Here is a 13,386-nt window from a genome sequence, read left to right on the forward strand (position 1 = left end):
TTCAAATGAAAGTTTGGTCCCCATATATGCCTAGGAGTGGGATTGCTGGCTCATATGGTAGCCTATATTTAGTTTTCTGAGGTACCTCCACACTGTTTTCCACATTGGTTGTCCCAATTTACATGCCCACCAACAGGGTAGGAGGGTTCCCTTTTCTCTACGCCCTCTCCAGCATTTGTTATTTGTTGATTTGTCAATGATGGCCATTCTGACTGGTGTGAGGTGGTACCTCATAATAGTTTTGATTTGCATTTCTCTAATAATTAGTGGTGATAAGCAGTTTTTCATGTTACTGTTGGCCATCTGTTTATCTTCTTTGGAGAAATATCTATTCAAGTCTTCTGCCCATTTTACAGTTGGGTTGTTTTTTGTTGTTGTTGAGTTTGTATATATTGTTTTTATATTTTAGAGATTAAGCCCTTGTCAGTTGCGTCATTTGAAACTATTTTCTCCCATTGTGTAAGTTGTCTCTCTTTTTTTTTTTTTTTTTTTTATGGCTTCCTTTGCTGTGCAAAAGCTTTTAAGTTTGATCAGGTCCCATTGGTTTATTTTTGTTTTTATTTATGTTGCCTTCGGAGACTGACCTAAGAAAACATTTGTAAGGTTGATATCAGAGAATGTTTTGCCTATGTGCTCTTCTAGGAGTTTTATGATGTGTTGTCTTATGTTTAGGTCTTTAAGCTATTTTGAGTTTATTTTCGTGTGTGGTGTGAGTGTGTGTTCCAGTTTCATTTATGTACATGCAGCTGTCCAGTTTTCCCAAGACCACTTGCTGAAGAGACTCTCTTTTTCCCAGTTTATATTCTTGCCTCCTTTGTCAAGGATTAATTGACCATAGGTGTCTGGGTTTATTTCTGGGTTCTCCATTCTGTTCCATTGGTCTGTATGTCTGTTTTGGTTCCAGTACCACACTGTCTTGATAACTGTTGGCTTTGTAATATTGACTGAAGTCTGGAAGAGTTTTGCCTCCTGCTTGGTTTTTGTTCCTCAGGATTGCTTTGGCAATTCTGGTTCTTTTGTGGTTCCATATAAATGTTTAGATTGTTCGTTGTAGTTCTTTGAAAAATGTGATGGGTAATTTGATAGGGATTGCATTGAATCTGTAGATTGCTTTGGGTAGTATGGACATTTTTACAATATTAACTCTTCCAATCCAAAGCATGGAACATCTTTACATTTCTTTGAATCCTCTTTAATTTCCTTGATTAATGTTTTATACTTCTCAGCATATAAGTCTTTCACCTCCTTAGTCAGGTTTATTCCTAGGTATTTAATTTTGGGGGGTGCAATTTTAAAAGGAATTGTATTTTTATATTCCTTTTCTAATGTTTCATTGTTAGTATACAGAAATCCAACCAATTCCTGAATGTTAATCTAGTATCCTGCTACCTTGCTGAATTTGTTGGTCAGTTTGAGTAGTTTTCATGTGGAGTTCCTTAGGGTTTTTAATATATAGTATAATGTCATCTGCATAGAGTGACAATTTTACCTCTTCCCTTCTAGTTTGGATACCTTTTATTTTTTTTGTTTGTCTGATTGCTGTGGCTAGGACTTCCAATACTATGTTGAATAAAAGTGGTGAGAGTGGACATCCTTGTCTTGTTCCAGATTTTAGCAGGAAGGCTTTCAGCTTTTCTCCATTGAGTATTATATTGCCTGTGGGTTAGTCATTAATGGCTTTTATTATGTTAAGGTATGTTCCCTCTGTACCCACTTTGCTAAGACTCTATCATGAATGGATGTTGGACTTTGTCAAATGCTTTTTCTGCATCTACTGAGATGATCATGTGGTTTTTGACTTTTCTTAATGTGGTGTATGACATTAATTGATTTGCTTATGTTGAACCATCCTTGTAAACCTGGGATGAATCCTACTTGGTCGTGGGGTATGATCTTTTTAAATGTTGTTGTATTTGGTTGGCCCTTGTTGAGAATTTGTGCACCTATGTCGATGAAAGATGTTGGCCTATAATTTTCTTTTTTGGTGCTGTCTTTTTCTGGTTTTGGTATTAGGGTGATGGTGGCTTCATAGAATGTCTTTGGGAGTGTTCCTACTTCTTCAGCCTTTTGGAAGAGTTTAAGAAGGATGGGTATAAGTTCTTCTTTGTATGTTTGGTAGAATTCATCTGGTCCTGGACTTTCGTGTGTAGGGTGTGTTTTTATTACATATTCAGTTTCATCTCTAGTGATCTGTCTGTCCAACTGAGCTATTTCAATGAGGCCATCATCACCTTGATACCAAAACCAGACAAAGATACCACAAAAAAAAAAAAAAAAAAGAAAACTACACGCCAATTTCACTGATTGATAAACATAGATGCAAAAATCCTCAACAAAATACCAGCAAACTGAATCCAACAATACATTAAAAGGATTGTACATCATGATCAAGTGGGATTTATCCCAGGGATGCAAGGGTTCTTCAATATTCACAAATCCATCAGTGTGATACATCACATTAACAAACTGAAGAATAAAAACCATATGATCATCTCAATAGATGCAGAAAAAGCCTTTGACAAAAATCCAACACCCATTTCTGATAAAAACCCTTCAGAACGTGGGCATAGAAGGAACCTACCTCAACATGATAAAGTCCATATATGACAAACCCACAGCGAACATCATTCTCAATGATGAAAAGCTGAAAGAATTCCCACTGAGATCAGGAACAAGACAAGGATGTCTGCTCTCGCCACTACTCTTCAACATAGTTTTGGAAGTCCTAGCCACAGCAATCAGAGAAGTAAAAGAAATTAAAGGAATCCAGATTGGAAAGGAAGAAGTAAAACTATCCCTATTTGTAGATGACATGATACTATACCTAGAGAATCCTAAACACTCTGCCAGAGAACTGTTAGAGCTCATCCACGAATTTGGCAAAGTCCCAGGACACAAAATTAATACACAGAAATCGACGGCATTTCTATACACTAACAATGAAGGAGCAGAAGAGGAAATTAGGGAAGCAATCCTGTTTACCATCACATCCAAAAGAATAAAATACCCAGGAATAAACCTACATAAAGAGACAAAACACATGATCTATTTCTTCTTGATTCAGATTTGTTTCTAGAAAGTTGTCCATTTCTTCTAGGTTGTCAAATTTGTTGGCATATAATTTTTTCACAGTATTACTCCCTTATGGGCTTTGGTAATTCTGCAGTATCCATTGAGATTTCTTCTTTTTTCATTTCTTACTTTATTTCATTCTTTCTCTCCTCTTCTTTGTGAGTCCGGCCAGAGGTTTGTCAATTTTGTGTACCATTTCAAAGAACTAGCTTTAGGTTTTGTTGATTCTTTTCTTTTCTTTTTCTTTTTTTTTTTTCTTTTTTTGAATCTCTTATTGATTTCCTCCTTGATCTTTATGATCTACTTCCTTCTATTGACTTTGTTTGTTCTTCTTTCTCTAATTCTTTAGATAATGGGTTAAATTGTTTTTTTTTTCCCCTTGTCCTTATAACAACTTTTTAATTGTGTAATTTAATTTTTTTATTACTCAAATGAATTAATCACATCTATAGTTGTATAATGATCATCACAATCCAATTTCACAGGATTTCCATCCCACAATCCAAGCACATCCCCCACCCCCCAAGCTGTCTCCTCCAGAGACCATAAGTTTTTCAATGTCTGTGTGTCAGCATCTGTTCTGCAAAGAAGTTCAGTCTGTCCTTTTTTCAGATTCCACATGTCAAGGAAAGCATTCGATGTTGGTGTCTCATTGTATGGCTGACTTCACTTAGCATGATAGTTTCTAGGTCCATCCATGTTGCCAAAAATGCTGGTATTTCATTCTTTTTAATGGCTGAGTAATATTCCATTGTGTATATGTACCACATCTTCTGGATCCACTCCTCTGTCAATGGACATTTAGGTTGTTTCCATGTCTTGGCTATTGTAAATAATGCTGCAATGAACATTGGAGTACATGTGTCTTTGCGAGTCATGGTTTTCTCTGGATAGATGCCCAGGAGTGGGATGGCTGGATCAAATGGTAGTTCTATTTTGAGTTGTCTTAGGCATGTCCATAGTGCTTTCCACAGTGGTTGCACCAATGTACAATCCCACCAACAGTGTACTAGGGTTCCTTTTTCTCCACACCCTCTGTAGCACTTATTGTTTGTAGACATTTTGAGAATGGCCATTCTGGCTGGTGTAAGGTAGTACCTCAGAGTGGGTTTGATTTGCATCTTTCTAATAATGAGTGATGTTGAACATCTTTTCCTGTGTTTCTTGGCCATCTGTATGTCTTCTTTGGAGAACTGTCTGTTTAGATCTTCTGCCCATTTCTTGATGGGGTTGTATGTTTTTTTTTTGGTATGGAGCTGCAGAAGGTGCTTATAAATTTTGGAGATCAATCCCTTGTCAGTTGATTCACTTCCAAAGATTTTCTCCCATTCTGTGGGTTGCCTTTTCGTCTTGTTTAAGGTTTCCTTTGCTGTGCAGAAACTTTTAAGTTTCATTAGGTCCCATTTGTTTATTTTTGTTTTTACTGTCAGTACCCTTAGGAGGTAGACCTGAGAAGATGTTGCTGTCGTTTATGTCAGAGAGTGTTTGGCCTAAGTTTTCCTCTAAGAGTTTTATAGTGTCTGGTCTTATATCTAGGTCTTTAATCCATTTGGAGTTTGTTTTTGTGTATGGTGCTAGGGAGTGTTCTAATTCAGTCTTTTCCATGTGGCTGTCCAGTTTCCCCAGCATCATTTATTGAACAGGCTGTCTTTTCTCCTTTGTATATCCTTGCCTCCTTTGTCACAGATTAGTTGGCTGTAGGTGCGTGGGTGGAATTCTGGGCTTTCTGTCCTGTTCCACTGATCTATATTTCTGTCTTTGTGCCAGTACCATGCGGTTTCGATGATTGTTGCTTTGTAGTATAGTCTGAGGTCCAGGAGCCTGATTCCTCCAGCTCCGTTTTTCTTTTTCAGGATGTCTTTGGCTATTCTGGGTCTTTTGTGCTTCCAAACAGACTTTAAAATATTTGGTTCGAGTTTTGTGAAAAATGTCCTTGGTACTTTGGTAGGGAATGAATTGAATCTGTAGATTGTCTTAGGTAGTATAGTTATTTTGACAATATTGACTGTTCCAATCCACGAGCATGGTGTATCTTTCCATCTATTTGTGTCCTCTTTGATTTCTTTCATTTGTGTCTTATAGTTTTCAGAGTACCAGTCTTTTGTCTCTTTAGGTAGGTTTACTCCTAGGTATTTTATTCTTTTGAATGTGATGGTAAACAGGATTGCTTCCCTAATTTCCTCTTCTGCTCCTTCATTGTTAGTGTATAGAGATGCCGTCGTTTTCTGTGTATTAATTTTGTGTCCTGGGACTTTGCCAAATTCGTGGATGAGCTCTAACAGTTCTCTGGCAAAGTGTTTAGGATTCTCTAGGTATAGTTTCATGTCATCTACAAATAGGGATAGTTTTACTTCTTCCTTTCCAATCTGGATTCCTTTAATTTCTTTTACTTCTCTGATTGCTGTGGCTAGGACTTCCAAAACTATGTTGAAGAGTAGTGGCGAGAGCAGACATCCTTGTCTTGTTCCTGATCTCAGTGGGAATTCTTTCAGCTTTTCATCATTGAGAATGATGTTCGCTGTGGGTTTGTCATATATGGACTTTATCATGTTGAGGTAGGTTCCTTCTATGCCCACGTTCTGAAGGGTTTTTATCAGAAATGGGTGTTGGATTTTTGTCAAAGGCTTTTTCTGCATCTATTGAGATGATCATATGGTTTTTATTCTTCAGTTTGTTAATGTGATGTATCACACTGATGGATTTGTGAATATTGAAGAACCCTTGCATCCCTGGGATAAATCCCACTTGATCATGATGTACAATCCTTTTAATGTATTGTTGGATTCAGTTTGCTGGTATTTTGTTGAGGATTTTTGCATCTATGTTTATCAATCAGTGAAATTGGCGTGTAGTTTTCTTTTTTTTTTTTTTTTTGTGGTATCTTTGTCTGGTTTTTGTACCAGGGTGATGGTGTCCTCATAGAATGAGTTTGGGAATATCCCTTCCTCTGCAATTTTTTGAAATAGTTTCAGAAGGAGAGGTGTGAGCTCCTCTCTAAATGTTTGCTAGAATTTGCCTGTGAAGCCGTCTGGTCCTGGACTTTTGTTTGTTGGAAGTTTTTTAATCACCGTTTCCATTTCAGTAGTTGTTATTGGTCCGTTCATCTTTTCCATTTTGTCTTGGTTTAGTCTTGGAAGATTGTACTTTTCTAAGCATTTGTCCATTTCTTCTAGGTTTTCCATTTTATTGGCATATAGTTGCATGTAGTCGTCTCTTATGATCCTTTGTATTTCTGTGATGTCCGTTGTTCCTTCTCCTTTTTCATTTCTAATTGTATTGATTTGAGTCCTCTCTCTTTTTTGTTTGATAAGTCTGGCTAAGGGTTTATCCATTTTGTTGATCTTTTCAAAGAACCAGCTTGTTGTTTCATGATCTTTTCTATGGTTTTCTTTGTTTCTCTTTCATTGATTTCTGCTCTGATCTTCATGATTTCTTTCCTTCTACTAACTTTAGGTCTTGTCTGTTCTTCTCTCTTGAGCTGCTTTGGATGTAATGTTAGCTTGTTTATTTGAGCTTTTTCTTGTGTCCTGAGGTGGGCTTGTATGGCTGTAAACTTTCCTCTTAGAAGGGCTTTTGCTGCATCCCATAGGTTTTGGAGTGTCGTATCTTTGTTGTCATTTGCTTCTAGGTATTTTTTAATTTCCTCTTTGATTTGATCCATTTTTTGTTTAGTAGCATGTTGTTGAGTCTCCACGTGTTTGTGTTTTTTGCAGATTTTTTTCTTGTTGTTGATGTCCAGTCATATAGCATTGTGTGTGTGTTGGAAAAGATGCTTGATATGATTTCAATTTTCTTAAAGTTGCCAAGGTTGGATTTGTAGCGCAGGATGTGATCAATCTTAGAGAATGTTCCATGTGCACTTGAGAAGCATGTGTATTCTGTTGCTTTTGGGTGGAATGTCGTATAAATATCTCTTAAGTCCATCTGGTTTAATGCTTCATTCATGGCCTGTGTTTCCTTGTTGATTTTCCGTCTGGATGCTCTGTCCATTGCTGTAAGTGGGGTGTTAAAGTCCCCCGCTATTATTATGTTATTGTCGATTTGTCCTTTTAAGGTTGTTAGCAGTTGCCTTATATATTGTGGTGAACCTGTGTTGGGTGTGTGGATATTTAAAATTGTTCTATCTTCTTCTTGGATTGATCCTTTGATCACTATGTAATGACCTTCTTTGTCCCTTAAAATATTCTTCATTCTAAAGTCTATTTTGTCTGATATGAGTATTGCTACTCCAGCTTTCTTTTGATCCCCATTTGCATGAAATATTTTCTCCCATCCTCTCACTTTCAATTTGTATGTGTCCCTGGAAGTGAAGTGGATCTCTTGAAGACAGCATATATATGGGTCTTGTTTTTGTATCCATTCAGCCAGTGTATGTCTTTTGGTTGGGGCATTTAGTCCATTAAGATTTAAGGTAATTATTGATATGTATGTTCTTATTGCCATTTTATTAATTACTTTGGCTTTGTTTTAGTTGCTCTTTTTTCTTCCCTTCTTCTCTTGTTCTCTCCTCTTCTGGTTTGATGAGTGTCTTTAGTGTTGTATTGGAGTTGATTTTTCTTTTTTTGTGTGTCAATTGTAGATTTTTGGTTTGCAGTTATTCTGAAGTTTTGATATAAGAGTCTATATGTATATGAGATTGTTTTAAGTTGTTCTCTTAATTGCAAGTTCATCTTCAGTGTCCTGCATTTGTACCCACCTCTTTTCATGATTTCTGCTTTTGGTGGTATAATTGTACATGGATGTTTCATATCTTTACTGTACATATACCTTCACTGGTGAGCCTTGTCATTTTTGGTATTTTTGTTTCCTGTTGCTGTATTTTCTTTTCTGCCTAGAGAAGTTCCTTTAGTATTTTTTGTAAGGCTGGTTTAGTGTTGCTGAATTCTCTCAACTTTTGCTTATCTGTGAAGCTTTTGATTTCTCCTTCAAATCTGAATGAGAGCCTTGCTGGGTAGAGTAATCTTGGTTGGAGGTTTTTTCCTTTCATCATGTTAAGTATATCATGCCACTCCCTTCTGGCCTACAGAGTTTCTGCTGAAAAATCTGCCAATAGCCTTATCAGGGTTCCCTTTTATGTTATTTCCTTTCCCTAGCTGCTTTCAAGATTTTCTCTTTGGCTTTAATTTTGGTCAGTTTGATTAATATGTGTCTTGGGGTGTTCCTCCTTGGGTTTATTTTATATGGTACTTGCTGCGCTTCCTGGATTTCAGTGAGTGGTTCCTTTCCCACGTTAGGGAAGTTTTTGGCTATTATCTCTTGGAATATTTTTTCCGTCCCCTTCTCTCTCGCTTCTCCTTCTGGCACGCCTATAATATGGATGTTGTCCCAGAGTTCTCTGAGACTCTCTTCATTTGTTTTCAGTGTTTTTTCTCTTTTCTTTTCCTCATCCGTAATTTCTACTAATCTGTCCTCCACCTCACTTATTCATTCTTCTGCCTCCTGTATTCTTCTGTTGGCTGCTTCTAGTGAATTTTTTATTTCAGTTATTGTATTTTGCATCTCTTCTTGTTTAAGTTTTATATCTTGTATCTCTTTGCTCAGTGTTTCCTGTAAGTTATCCATCTTTGCCTCCAGTCTATTTCCAATGTCTTGCATCATCTTCAGCATCAACAGTCTAAAGTCTTTTTCCTGGAGGCTGAGAATCTCCTCATCATTTAGCTGATTTTCTGGGGTTTTTCCTTTCTCCCTCATCTGAGTTATACTTCTCTGTCTTTTCATTTTTATAGGTTTTTATTGTGGTAACCTTTTTACAGATACTAGAGTTGTAGCCTCTCTTACTTCTGATGTCTGCCCCCCTTGTGGCTGAAGTCAGTATGGAAGCTTGCTGTAGGCTTCCTGATGGGAGGGGCTGATGCCTGCCCCCTGGTAGGAGGAGCCAATTCTAATCCCTCTGGTGGGTGAGGCTTAGTCTCTGGATGGGATTAGAGGCAGCTGTGTGCCTGAGGGGTCTTTAGGCAGCCTGTCTACTGAGGGGTGGGGCTGTGGTCCCACCTGGCTTGTTGTTTGCCCTGGGACTTCTCAGTGCTGACTGATGGGTGGGCCAGATTTTCCCAAAATGGCCACCTCCAGAGAAAGGCATGCTGCTGAATATTCCCAACAGCTTTGCTTCCAATGTCCTTCCCCCACAGCACTCCACATTCACCCGTTTTCCCAGGAGGTCCTCCAAGAACTGCGGTCAGGTTTGACCCAGATTCCTATGGAGACTTTGCTTTGCCCTGGGACCCAGTGCACGTGAAAGCCCTTTAAGAATGGGGTCTTCGGAGTTCCTGTGGTGGCGCAGTGGTTAACGAATCTGATTGGGAACCATGAAGTTGCAGGTTCGATCCCTGGCCTTGCTCAGTGTGTTAAGGATCTGGCATTGATGTGAGCTGTGGTGTAGGTTGCTGACACGGCTCAGATCCCGAGTTGCTGTGGCTCTGGTGTAGGCTGGTGGCTATAGCTCCAATTGGACCCCTAGCCTGGGAACCTCCATATGCTGCAGGAAGCCCTAGAAAAAGCAAAAATACAAAAAAAAAAAAAAAAAAAAAAAGAATGGGGTCTTCGTTTCCCCCAGTCCTGTGGAGCCCCTGCGCACAAGCCCCACTGGCCTTCAATGCCAGATGTTCCAAGGGCTCTTTCTCCCAGTGCCAGATCCCCACAAGTGGGAGCTTGATGTGGAGCTCAGAACTCTCACTCCTGTAGGTGAGTCTGTGTGAACCAGTTAGTTTTCAGTCTCTGGGGCTTCCCACCCAGGAGGTATGGGGTTGTTTATATTGTGTACTTGCCCCTCCTACCTCTTGATGTGGCCTCCTCTTTGTCTTTTGGAGTAGGATATCCTTTTTTAAGGTTTCTGGTCCATTTGGTTGAAGATTGCTCAGCCTTTAGTTGTGAATTTTGTTGTTTTTAGGAGAGAAGTTGAGCTCCAGTCCTTCTATTCCACCATCTTAATCCCATCTCTGGGTTAAATTGTTGATTTGAGATTTTTCTTCTTTTTTGAGGAAGGCCTGCATTGCTATGAGCTTTCCTCTAAGCACTGTTTTTGTGGCATTCCATACATTTTGAATGATTGTGTTTTCATTATCATTGTCTCAAGGTATTTTTTTAATTTCCCTTTTGATTTCCTCATTGACCCGTTGGTTTTTTAGTAGAATGTTGTTTAGTCTCCCTGTAGTCAGTTTTTTCTCATTTCTTTTCCTGTGGTTGATTTCTAGTTTCATGCCATTGTGGTCAGAGAAGATACTTGAAATAATTTTTATACTCAAATTTGTGGAAGTTAGTTTTGTGCCCCAATATGTGGTCAATCCTTGAGAATGTTCCATTTGCACTTGAAAAGAATGTATACTCTGATTTTTTTGGATGTAATGTCCTGAAAATGACAATGAATTCTAAGGTTTTTATTGTGTGATTTAGGATCTCTGTTGCCTTATTGATTTTCTGTGTAGGCAATCTGTCCATTGACGTGAGTGGGGTGTTAAAAGTCTCCTACTATGATTGTGTTCCCATCAATTGCTCGTTTTCTGTTTGTATTTGTTGTATGTATCTGTGTGCTCCTATATCAGGGGCATATATATTGACGATTGTAATATCCTCTTCTTCAATGTATCAGTTTATCATTATATTGTGTCCTTCTTTGTCTTTCTTTATGGCCTTTGTTTTAAAGTCTATTTTGTCTGATATGAGTATTGCAACTCCTGTTTTCCTGTCTTTTCCATTCACATGAAATATCTTTTTTATATCCCCTCATTTTCAATTTATGTGTGTCTTTTGCCCTAAGGTGAGTCTCTTGTAGACAGCATACTGTAGGCTCTTGTTTTTTTATCCTATCTGCCACTCTGTCTTTTGATTGGAGCAATCAGTCCATTTACATTTAAGGTAGTATTGATAAATATGTATTTAATGCCATTTTAAACTTTGTTTTCCAGTTGATTCTATGTTTCTCCTTTGTCCCTTTCTTTTTTGTGATTTCCTTTTCATGCTCATGTTCTTTTTAGGTTTTGTGAATATACTGTTTGGTTTTGGTTTTGTGGTTGTCCTGTTTTTCAAGTGTATTAACCCCTTCCTATATCTGCCTGCTTCAGCTTGGTAGTCATATAGGCTCAGGCAAACTCTTAAAAAAAAAAAAAAAGTCTAGATTTTCTTACTTTCCCCACCCACATTTTATGATTTTGGATTCATTTTTTAATAACTTCTTGTTTGTGCTTTTGGTCTTCCTTGTGTTTATCATCACTTTTACATTAGGGTTTTTTTTTTTTTTTTTCCTTTTAGATCTATATACTGGCTTATTTAAGCAATTGCTTTCCACTATTGATTTCCTCCATGCTCTTTCTTCTTATTTCTTTTTTTAGAGGAGCCCTTTCAGTATTTCTTTTAGAATGGGTTTCATATTGCTGTACTCTTTTAGCTTTTGTTCGTTGGAGAAATTCTTTATTTCTCCTCTATTTTAGATGATATTCTTGCTGGGTATTCTTGGCTGCAAATTTTTCCCTTTTATAACTTTGAATATATCTTGCCACTCTCTTCTGGCCTATAGTGTTTCTGTAGAGAAATCAGCTGATAGCCTTATGGGGGTTTCCCTTATAATTAACACTTTGTTTTTCTCTTGCTGCCTTTAGAATCCTCTCTTGAACTTTTGCCATTTTTAGTATGTCTTGGTGCAGGCCTGTTCAGGTTCATCTTGTTTGGGGCCCTCTGTGTTTCCTGTATCTTGATGTGTTTCCTTTAGATTTGGAAAGATTTCAGCCATAATTTCTTCAAATATATTTTCAATCCCCCCCCCTTTTTTTTTCCTTCTCCTCAGGAATCCTTATTATGCATAGATTGACCCACTTTGTATTATTCCATAGATCTCTTACATTGCTTTCATGTTTTTTCATTTTGTTTTCTGTCTGCTGTCCTGATTGGGTGATTTCCATTATTCTATCTTCCAAGTCCCTAATTTATTCCTCTGCATTATTCATTCTGGTCTCCAGTGCCTTTAACTCAGTTTGTGTCTCTGGAAATGAATTTTCTAATTTTTCTTGGCTCCTCATATTTTCTAGTTCCTTTCTAAAGTAATCTGCATTAGTGTTCATATCCACCCTTAATTCCTTCAGTATTTTCACTATCTCCTTTTTGAACTCAGTGTCTATTAGACTGCAGAGATCTGTTTCATTATTTGTTCCTTCAGGTGAATTCTCCTGTTCTTTTAAATAAGAATGGATCCTGAGCTTTTTCATTTTGCTTATATTTTTCATATTCTGTGAGTTTAGTGAAAACAACTACTGAAGTCTTGGAGGGCTGTTTATATACATGAGTGCCCCTAGAGATTTTGTCAGGGCTTACCTTTTTATTTTTAGGGTGCCGTTGAGTGCTTCCAGGGAGATGGAGGCAATGGACAGGGCCAGTAGCCAGTGCCTTGTTGCTGGGCCCTTGACAGTGGCAAGGACCTGTGGGAAGATGGCACCAGCTGCTCTTAGTTTCAGGGCTTTGGGAAGTGACAGTGATCAGGCATGTGTAGGTAGTGCCTGGAGCATGAAGCAGTGGCAGCAGCAGGGCAGGTGTGTTCCCAGGGGAGTGAGAGCAACGACAGGTTTTGTTAGGTTGTAGTGCCCTCTTCTTTCCCAACCTCTGATGTGACTTGGGGCCGCAGGTGGTGCAGATACACAGACCCCTAGCAGTGGTGGGCCACAGCCCTCCCTGAGTGTCTGAGATGACTGCTGTGGTTTATTCCTGCTGCTTGTATATCACACAAGAAGTGCTGTGTCACTCTTAGGTCCCTGCTGCCCTTAGGCCACACAAGAGATGGCTGGCCTCCCATGGCCCAATCAAGTGGTGCCTTGCCACCCATAGCCTGTGCCAGAGGCAGCCTCCCCCTTGAGCATCCACACATGCACAGGGAGAGGTATTCCTATGACAGTCCACCCCTCCTCATCCCGCCCTCCCCAAGGCCTTGCTTCTCCTGCAGACCTAGACCTCCTCCCAGGTTCCCTCAGCTATGGCTTTCAACTCCCTAGCCCCTCAGGCTGTGTCCACGCAGCCCACCCTAGTTCTCTCCCTGGAACTGACGTCCAGAGCCAGGGTCTTAGCACCCAGCCCCAGCCCAAGCATCTCAGTCTGTGGTGTCTGGGCAGTGGTACAAATGGTCGATGTGACTCTCACTCTCCTTTACCTTCTTCAGTCAGATGCTGCGCTTTTCTCAGTGACTGTGCAGTCGCTCCATCTCAGCTGATCTCCCCATCGGTTAAGTGGCTTCCCAGTGTGGGTTCCTTTCCTCTTTAACAGCTCCCTCTCAGGAATATGGGTCCTGTCCTGATTCCTTTGCTCTTTTTTTTCCCCTTTTGCTCTACCCAGTTATGT

The 13,386-nt window shown here is 39.1% G+C and overlaps 1 protein-coding gene across 4 annotated transcripts in view; it reads left to right on the forward strand.

Annotated features, from left to right (window-relative positions):
- MAML3 (mastermind like transcriptional coactivator 3) overlaps nucleotides 1-13,386 on the forward strand; it is a 445,572-nt gene that overhangs the window by 426,686 nt on the left and 5,500 nt on the right. The gene's annotated exons all lie outside the window — the stretch shown is intronic.

This window comes from Sus scrofa, chromosome 8 (genome assembly GCF_054392235.1).
Source record: "Sus scrofa isolate SSC_HxYL_T2T_F1_AM1 chromosome 8, Sscrofa_HxYL_maternal_Yorkshire_Landrace_v2.0, whole genome shotgun sequence".
NCBI classification, from domain to species: domain Eukaryota; kingdom Metazoa; phylum Chordata; class Mammalia; order Artiodactyla; family Suidae; genus Sus; species Sus scrofa.